Genomic DNA, 9,804 nt, shown 5'->3' with positions numbered 1-9,804 from the left:
GTTGTAGTCTCCGCCTGGGCGGCCTCGGGGCTGTCCCCTAGCCCCCAGAGCCCCGCTGCCAACCTCGGGCCGCAGTGGGGACCCCGCAGGGCCGAAGGAATCCTCCCGGGGAGATAAGCCTGGCCTCGGACCCTGGGACCCCTTGGGCCGGACGCCTGGAGGAGGGAAGAAGGAGGGGGTCAAGCCCTCTTCACAGACCCTGCGGGTCCACGGCTCAAGGTGGGATTGACGGCGGCTGAGTGGCTTCGCAAAGCGAAGTATAGAAGCTGCCTGAGTGGTGGTTACTGCCTCCAGCCTCTAAGGTAGCTGGGACAAGGTCCTCTTCGGGGGCCGGTCCCTCGGGGTCCCGACCCGAGGTGCACGTCGGGAAATGTAGTCCGTCCTCGGACCCGCGCGACGGGAGGCGGCACCAAACACTGGAAGCGGGTTGGTGGCTCTTGCAAGCTAGGGGGTCCGGCTGATGGAGAGGCCTCAGCTGGGAAGACCCGGCAGGCAGGACGTGTTTACTGTCCGTGGGGAAATCACAGCCATGTCTTTTCCCACCAGTTCTGGGTTCTTCCGCCTCAGCGGTCAAACTTCAGACCCTCGAGAATTCCCCGCCTCCCAGAATAGGAACTTCAATTTATTGGGGCTTAACGCGCCTCTTGTGCTAAGCGCTTTGCACGCGAGGAGCATCTTTAAATTCTCGCAGAGACCCCATTTTACAGATGACGTGTTAAGAAGCAGAGTCACTTGTCCGAGGTCACAGAGGTGTAAATGGCAAAGCGGGAATCAGAGGCAGATTTTTAAATATGATTCCTCAAACACACTGCCTTCCCATTTAAAGGGTGAGGAAACTGAGTCCTGCAGAGGTTCAGCGACTGGCTCAAGATCTGTAAGCTCGTAAGCAGCAAAATTCTGGGCCTTTCCCGTGGCTTTTCCTGGGTGGCCCGGAGGTCTGGAGGTAGGAGAGAAGAGAGGAACTATGATGGGCTCTGGTTCCCAAGGTGCAGAGAACTACCCCCCAACCTTTACCTTCCCTCCCCAACTTAGGACCTATCAAGAATGCTCGTTAGAAGACAGAGTCCCCCCTTATTCTTTTTTTTTTTTTTAAAGATTTTATTTTTATTTATTTGACAGACAGAGATCACAAGTAGGCAGAGAAGCAGGCAGAGAGAGAGGAGGAAGCAGGCTCCCTGCTGAGCAGAGAGCCCGTTGCGATGCGGGGCTCCATCCCAGGACCCTGAGATCATGACCTGAGCTGAAAGCAGAGGCTTTAACCCACTGAGCCACCCAGGCGCCCCCCACCCCCCACCCCTTATTCTGAGTACAGGTGATTTTGCCATAACTGATATAAGCGTTCCTGAAAAAACTTGGAGTTCTACAAAACAGTGCGCTATAAATAACAAGGCTTTATAGGAAAAATAGAACTAGGAACAGATTGTTCAAAACGTACGCAACTTTATAATCAGAGAGCTACAAAACCAATGAGAAATACCAATGAGAAACCAATAGAAATACTAGCACAGTTAAATTTCCACCGACATTCGCGCTTAGGAGCTTCAGTCCCTTCTTTGCAGTCTTTAAAGGCTGGGGCTTGTGCTTCCTTCTTGGAGATGCTGGTCTGCAGGTAATAATTTCTAATGGAGACCATTTCCATCAAAATTAAAAATCTGATTGAAGGTGTTGTCTCCCATTAATCTGTCATTTTGACATGAGAGCATATCATTGTAGTTTCTCCATCTGCATTCACAGCTTGGCCACATACCATAACATTGCAGCAAGCATTATGGTCTTTAAACCACCAAAAGGAGCCACTGTGTATCTAAAGGAAGAGCCTTCTGCAGATTTGCAGCTTTGTGTGTGTCAAGATCCTCTTTGATCACTAGGCTTCCCCTTTAACTGTGAGAAAGCTTGCCCCTGATTGCTTCAAAATATTAACTTCCAGGACAAAATTGCCTATTAACCAACATGCTTGTGTTATGCTGACATTGTTACTCTGTTTACCTTGTGCGTTGTAAATCAGAGAGAGGCAGGTGGGCAGCGGAACAGGTGGTTTCCTGTATAGTAGCTGTATAGACTTGGGTGAGGAAGGGGAGCCTGCTTGATTCTAAGCCTGGGGGGTCCTGCAGGGGAATGGGGAGTGAGATAGACCTTGTCAATTCCATAACAAATGCCTTGGATTTTCATTGAGCTTGTAATGAATAAGTTACTAATTTGGGGAGAATTTATGATTTGTGATATTGAGTCTTCCGTCTTGGACACAGGTATAATTTTCTCCTGGGATATCTTACGCATGCGTTCTCTGGTTCACTCCCTGGGACTTTACTGTTTTTTCTTATTTATTTATGACTTGGATTTTTTCTTCTTATCAGTTACGGCTGTTGTGCTTTTATTGCTAATCTTGCTCTGGCTACGTTATTGAACTCACTCTTACTTGTTTTAATTCTCCATACTCTCCTGGCTAGATGATCCCCTTGTGGTGACAAAATGACAGTTTAGTCTTTCCGCTCTTTATAACTCTTTGCTCACCCCTTCCCCTTTGACTAGAAATTCCAATGCAATGTTACCATAGTGGTGATAATGAACAATCCTTATCTTGTGCCAGGCTTTTAAAAAAATTACTATTTTTTAATTTTTTAAAAATATTTGTATTTATTTATTTGACATACAGAGAGAGAGAGAGATCACAAGTAGGCAGAGAGACAGGCGCGGGGGGTGGGGGGAGCAGGCTCCCTGCAGAGCAGAGAGCCCAATGCTGGGCAGGATCCCAGCACCCTGGGATCATGACCTGAGCCCAAGCCAGAGGCTTAACCAACGCACCGAGCCACCCAGGCACCCCACTATGCCAGACTTTTAATACTATTTCATTTAGGGTTGTTTTGCGTTTGTTTTCAGAATGGAATTGGCCCGTGGTTTTCTTTCTTGTGCTGTCCTTGCCCAGTTTTGACAGTTGGGAAATGCTAGCCTTGTTCTATGATTTGAGGGAACCGTCTACCTTATTCTGCAATCTGGAACGGTTGTAGTTCAGTGGAGTTATCTGCTCTTTGAGCCTTTAGTGGAATTTGACTGAAAGGTCATCCACGCATGGTACCTTTCTGGTAGTTCTTTGTCATTTCAACTTCTTTTGTGGGTGTTGGTTTATTCAGGTTCATTACTTTCTCCTGGAGTAAATTTTTGTAATTTATATTTGCCTACAACAATCTCTGTTTTATCTAGGATTTCAGATTCATTTATACATGTTATTTTTTATACTTTATACATGTTATTTTTTATGATTTATTTGCATCTGAAGTTGTATTTCCTTTGGTTTTCCTGATATTTATTTGATCCTTCTCTTCTTTTTCTGCAAAGTTGTCCAAAATTTTATAGTTTTATCAGTGTTAAAAAAACAAACCAGATTTTGTTTACTGATAATCTCTCCTACTTATTTTTGGGGAGGGATTTTATTTTATTTATTTCTGCTTTGTTGATTCATTCTCCACATTTCTCCCCCGCATTTATTTATTCTGTGTACTCCAGGTCTTTTTTTTTTTTTTTAAGATTTTATTTATTTATTTGACACAGAGAGAAATCACAAGTAAGCAGAGAAGTAGCAGAGAGAGTGGGGGAAGCAGGCTCCCCGCCGAGCAGAGAGCCCGATGCCGGGCTCCATCCGAGGACCCTGAGATCATGACCCTCGTGACCTGATTCGAAGGCAGAGGCTTAAACAGTGGGCCACCCAGGCCTCCTCCAGGTTTTGATATGTGGTACTGATGAAGTTCTAGAACCTAGGTGAGATTCGGTGGGGTGGGGTCCGGAGCCGATGACCAAGAAAGAATTCTTGAGACATCTTTGGTGCAAAATAGTGGTTTATTAAAGCAGGGGGACTCAACCCGTGGGCAGAAAGAGCTGCTGCCCCGCTCTCCTGAGGAGTCGCTGATTATATACACGGGAGTTGGGTAGGTGAGGACAAAGGGGGTGTTCAGAAGGGCTATCACGGTAAAGAAGACTGTCAGGGCACTGGAGGCCTGGTTATTGTCAAGCCAAGGCTGTTTTTCCATCTAAAGAGGCACTAACATGAAGACAATTGGGAGTTTCCTGGCGGAATGTCACATTCCTCCTATCGAACATCCTTGTCAGTGAGTTTTAGGTTTAGGAGAAATTTAACTTTATTTACATTTCCTTCTGCCTCAGACTCCTTCAGTTTTATGGAGGGGAGGGTGACATTAGGGCTTGAGGAACTGAGTTACTTGTCTCTGGAAGTTGGGCTATTGATAAGATAGCTTCTTCATTGTAAATCACTAGGACATTTGTAGACCGAGGGAGACTCCTGTCTTGCAGGATTGTGATCTCTGCAAGTTAACTATTTGTTTTTCTTTTAGGGCAGCCAGGGGGTGCCTGAGGCATGTCACACATATCAGGAGGGGAGCGGGTGGAGGGGGGTGGGAGGTGCCAGCTTTTGCTTTGTCCTCAGCCAGCCTCCTGCTCCCTCATCAGCACCGTTCTTTGTCATTCAGTTCCCAAAAATGTAATGTCGATTAACCCCCAAATTACTTAGAAAATTATTTTTGACTATCTATGTACCTGGATTTTTCCTTGATTAACTTTTTGCAGTTGATTGCTGGTTTTATTCAATGAACATGTTCTGAATGATACAAATTCTTAGGGATGTGTTGAGATTTCCCTTTGGACTTGGTATGTGGGTTTTTTGTTTTGTTTTGGAAATGTTCTCTATGGTGGTTTTTTAAAAAATTTTTTAAAAGAGTTTATTTATTTGACAGAGGGAGACACAGCGAGAGAGGTAACACAGCAGGGGAAGTGGGAGAGGGAGAAGCAGGCTTCCCGCTGAGCAGGGAGTCCGATGCGGGACTCGATCCCAGGACCCTGAGATCATGACCTGAGCCGAAGGCAGACGCTTATTGATTGAGCCACCCAGGCACCCCCTGTCTGTTTTTAAAGGATGTGCATTCTGATTGTTGGGACAAGAGATCTGGCCATTCGGGTTTATTAATTCTCTACATCTTATCTGCTACACCCTTACCTTTTTTCCTGTTTGATTTGTTGCCTTCTGGAAGGTGTAATAAACTCTCCCACTTTTAATGAGGATATGTCGATTTCTCCATTTAGCTGTATCAGTTTTTGCTTTATATATTTTGAAGTTATGTTGTTGGTGAATGAGGATTTATGATACTAACATGATATCAGTGAATTATTCCTTTCATCATTATGAAATATCCTTTGTTATCTTTCCTTATGATTTTTGCTTGTATTGCTTCCTTTTCTTTCTTTTTTTTTTTTTAAAGATTTTATTTATTTGACACAGAGAGAGAGAGAGAGACAGCAAGAGAGGGAACACAAGCAGGGGGAGTGGGAGAGGAAGAAGAAGGCTTCCCGCTGAGCAGACAGCCCAATTCGGGGCTCGATCCCAGGACCTGTGCCGAAGGCAGACATTTAATGACTGAGCCACCCAGGTGCCCCTATCAATTTTTTTTTTTTAATCTGTGAAAGCGACCATGTGACTTTACTACTTTATTCCATAATATAGTGCATTACATTGTTCACTTTCCAATGTTTACTAAAACCTACTCAATGCCATTTTATTTTCAGTACATTATTTGTATTTGCTTATCTAATATCTTATCTAGGAATTGTATATGCATTTATTTGTTTTTTAAATTTTTTAAAAAAATTATTTATTTACTTGACACAGAGAGAGAGAGAGATCACAAGTAGACAGAGAGACAGGCAGAGAAAGGGAGAAGCAGACTCCCGGCTGAGCAGGGAGCCTGATGTGGTGCTTGATCCTTGGACCCTAAGACCGTGACCCGAGACGAAGGCAGAGGCTTTAACCCACTGAGCCACCCAGGCGCCCCTGCGTTTATTTTTTTTTAATATTTTATTTATTTATTTGACAGACGGATCACAAGTGGCAGAGAGGCAGGCAGAGAAAGAGGAGGAAGAAGGCTCCCCGCTGAGCGGAGAGCCAGACGTGGGACTCGATCCTAGGACCCCGGGATCATGACCTGAGCCGAAGGCAGAGGCTTTGACCCACTGAGCCACCCAGGCGCCCCTGTATATGCATTTAGAAAGTAAAACGGGCCTCTAATATTCTTTTCCCAGATTGTCCTCATTCGGTTGAGGAATCAAGGATATACCAGCTTCACAAAATGAATTTCTTTCCTCCCCCAGGCCCCGGTAATAATTTGTATATGGTAGGTGTTATTTGTTCTTTGAAAGTTTGGTAGAACCCTCCTGGTAAACATTCTGGGGCTTCTTTCGATTAAAATTTCCACTTCTTTCATGGTTGTTGGTCTATTCAAAAGTTACCGTTTCTTCTTGTTTCAGTATTGGCATTTGCTCTTCTTATAGGCATCTGTCCATCTTGTCAACATTTCAAAATGTATTGGTTTAGGGGTGCCTGACTGTCTCGGTCAGTTAAGTGTCCGACTCTTGATTTTGGCTTAGGTCATGATCTCAGGATTGTGAAATCAAGCTCTGCATTGGGCTCCATGCTGAGTGTGAAGCCTGCTTAAGATTCTCTCTCTCGGGGCGCCTGGGTGGCTCAGTGGGTTAAGCCGCTGCCTTCGGCTCAGGTCATGATCTCAGGGTCCTGGGATCGAGTCCTGCATCGGGCTGTCTGCTTAGTGGAGAGCCTGCTTCCCTTCCTCTCTCTCTGCCTGCCTCTCTTGTGATTTCTCTCTGTCAAATAAATAAATAAAATCTTAAAAAAAAAAAAAAAAAGATTCTCTCTCTCCCTCTGCCCTTCCTTGCCCCCACTAGTGCATTCTCTCTTAAAAAAATGCACTGGTTAATAGAGTTAGAATTTTTATTTTATTATTCTAAAAATATTTATATCTGTAGTTCTTTCTTCCCTTTCACTAAGAATTACATTTTTGTTTGGCATATCTCCATCAGCTTTGCCTGAAGCATTTCAAATAGCCAACATTTGTGGTTTTTTTTTTTTAAGATTTTATTTATTTATTTGACAGACAGAGATCACAAGTAGGCAGAGAGACAGGCAGAGAGAGAGGAAGGGAAGCAGGCTCCCCGCCAAGCAGAGAGCCCAATATCGGGCTCGATCCTAGGGCCCTGAGATCAGAGGCTTTAACCCACTGAGCCACCCAGGTGTCCCTCATATATAATTTCTTAAGCTAAACCTTTCTTCACTTGTTTTCCGTCTTCTTTGATAAAAATGTTGAAAGCTAGAATTACCCCTCAGACACTGCTATTGGTCATGCTTTTGTTGCCACCCAGTTATAAGGATTTCTTTCTTTAACGTTTTATTTTTTAAACTTGAGAGTTATTTATATTATATTATTTAAGTTTTGGGGGCATTTATAGTTTTGCTTTTTAGAGCTGTCCACACTAGAGTTTGGACTGAGGTATAACAAAGAAAGCCCAGAACAGAATGCCTCTGAGACATTTATTTCACAAAAAAGCCCCAGATCTGGTAGTTGGCCCCACCCCCAGAGGTCATAGGTCCCGCCTTTCACATTTCTCTGCTCTGAGCATTATCCTGACTCACCGGCTGAAGCCATCCCCCTGTCACCACATTCACGTCCTAGCGTGTGAGAAGACAGAACTCGGAAGTATGGAGCCATTAGCTGCCTTTTAAGGGCATGACCCGGAAGACGCCCACCCTCCTTCCGCTCCTATCCAGTTGGCCAGAATGTAGTCCTATGGCTCCAGGAGGCAAAGTGCATCAACTGAGGTTTGGTCAGAAAAACAGAAATTGAGCCAGTAATGTGAACAATCTACAAGCCAAGGAGAGAGGCCTCAGCAGAAACCGAATCTGCGGACGCCTCCATCTTGGATGCTCCAGAGCTGTGAGAAAGTTCATTTCTCTTGTTGTCTGAGCCGCTCAGTCTGTGGTACTTGGTTACGTTAAACTAACATCGTCTCCGGTGCTGTGATCTCAGACACAGCCTTTGCCCTGGAAGGAGGAACTAGGCCTTGACACGGAAGCCTTTCCAAAGCTGTTTGCATCGCACCCACAGCCCCACCTGGTTAGGCAGCCTGATTTAACAAGCCCAGGCCTGGGATGTGTCTCATGGAGGCATCAGGATGTTCCTTTCTTCAGAGTGTCATTCACGTCCTTCTGCTCAGGAAAGAATCTGAGGACAGGCAACATCTTGGCGAGGCTCTGGACTCTTCCAGCTGCCTTGGCTGGGAGGACCTGTGGGATGCACTGGGAAGGACTGGGGGAGAGGTGAGAACAGCAGGGGTGAGGATGAGGGAAGAGAGAAAGAAGCACTCTCTCCGTCATGGAACCAGATTTCTTTCAGTGGGTGGGAGGAAGACACTTTATGAGGTTAGAAACATAGGGAGATGCAGGAAGGGAGCGGTGTATGGTGGGTTTGGGACTAAGGGATCCAGAGGTGGCTCAGGTGTCTCAGCCTCTTCTGCCTCCCTTGATTACGTCGGAGGCTAATTTCCTCATAGCTAACTGCATCTACTAACCTTGATTATTTCTTTCCCTCAGTCTCTATGTATGACAAATTCACTGTGTCACTGAAAAAATATTTACTGAGCATGAGCACAGTACTGCCATGTAGCAATGGCGCAGACAGCCTCTGCCTTCATGCTGCTCTAGTCTGGGTGGGCAGGCAGGGCACTGAGCAAGCACCACAGGGAGTGCTGAGTATCTCACAGGGGCAGTAGGGGTGCTGCAGGAGCACTTGCAGAGAGAATACTGGATCTGAAGACGTCCGTGAGGAAGTTAAGACCTGAGAGGTGAAGGGGGGTTGGTGGAGAGAGTTCCAGGCAAAGAGAACTGTGTTATGAAATTTGAAGCAATTTAAGTGTTAGCACATGACACTGAAGAAGCCCAGGTCCTGGACTGTGGAGTGACCAGGACAGTGGCAAGGCCTGAAGCAGCAGGTGGGAGCCTGCTGGGAAGAGCTTTTTAGGAAAAGGTAAGGATTTTGGACATTCCCGGAAGGCCAGTGGGAAACTATGGAAGGATTTAAGCAGCATGACTGGCTCTGCTGTTTGTTGGGTAGATGGTGGATGAATCGTAGAGCAAGCTGCTGTGATAGCTGTTCACGTAAGAAATGGTAGTGGCTTGGAGGAGGGTAGTTGCGGTGGGGACTGAGGGAAGTGACAGAGAACCTTGGGAACATTCTAAAGGATCTGATAGGAGGTGAAGGAGAAGGAAGAGCCAAGTGTGACTCTCAGATTTCTTAGAAGACTGTGAAGAGCTGGAAGACAAGAGGGTCTAGACATCACTCTATGAGGTCTGTCAAACGGAAGCAGGATTTTTTTTTTTTTAAATAGGAGTATGGGGGCCCAGGGTGGCTCAGTTGTTTAAGCATCTGACTTTGGCTGAGGTCATGATCTCAAAGTCTTGGAATCAAGCCCCAGGTTGGCCTCCTGTGTGGTGGCGAGTCTGCTTCTCCCTCTGCCCCTCCCCCCAGCTCGTGCCTACATGCATGTGCTTTCTCTCTCTCTCTCAAGTAAATAAATAAAATCTTTTAAAAAATAGGAATATGGAGAAGGATTAATAATATCTGGAAACACCATTGGGGTGCCAATACGATAGCACATTGTTCATGATATTTGCTGCCTCTCCTGAAGGATGCTCAACCGATAGCTGGCTTGGCCATATGACTCCCTTTAGCCCATGAAATTTGAATGCAAGGGACATGCATCCTTTCTGAGTGGAAGTTTTAAAAGCCGGCTCATGGCAGTCCATGTGTCTTTTCTCTCTGCCAGGGGATTGGCAATGTTTCGGAGGCTGCCCATGAATGAAGAGACTGGTCCATGGACGAAGGCCATGGGAAGACCCCAGCCACCCCACGTTGGATGAGGGAACATGAGTGAGTCTCTGCTTTTGTGTGTGTG

General features: G+C 45.7%; 1 pseudogene; it reads left to right on the top strand.

Moving 5' to 3' along the window:
* Positions 1-111: 111 nt before the first annotated feature.
* The window catches only part of LOC123930540, a 35,884-nt pseudogene continuing 26,191 nt past the window's right edge, over positions 112-9,804 (top strand).

This window comes from Meles meles, chromosome 19 (genome assembly GCF_922984935.1).
Source record: "Meles meles chromosome 19, mMelMel3.1 paternal haplotype, whole genome shotgun sequence".
NCBI lineage: Eukaryota > Metazoa > Chordata > Mammalia > Carnivora > Mustelidae > Meles > Meles meles.
Note: the sequence above shows the minus strand (reverse complement) of the source record. Positions and strands in the feature narration are given on the sequence as shown.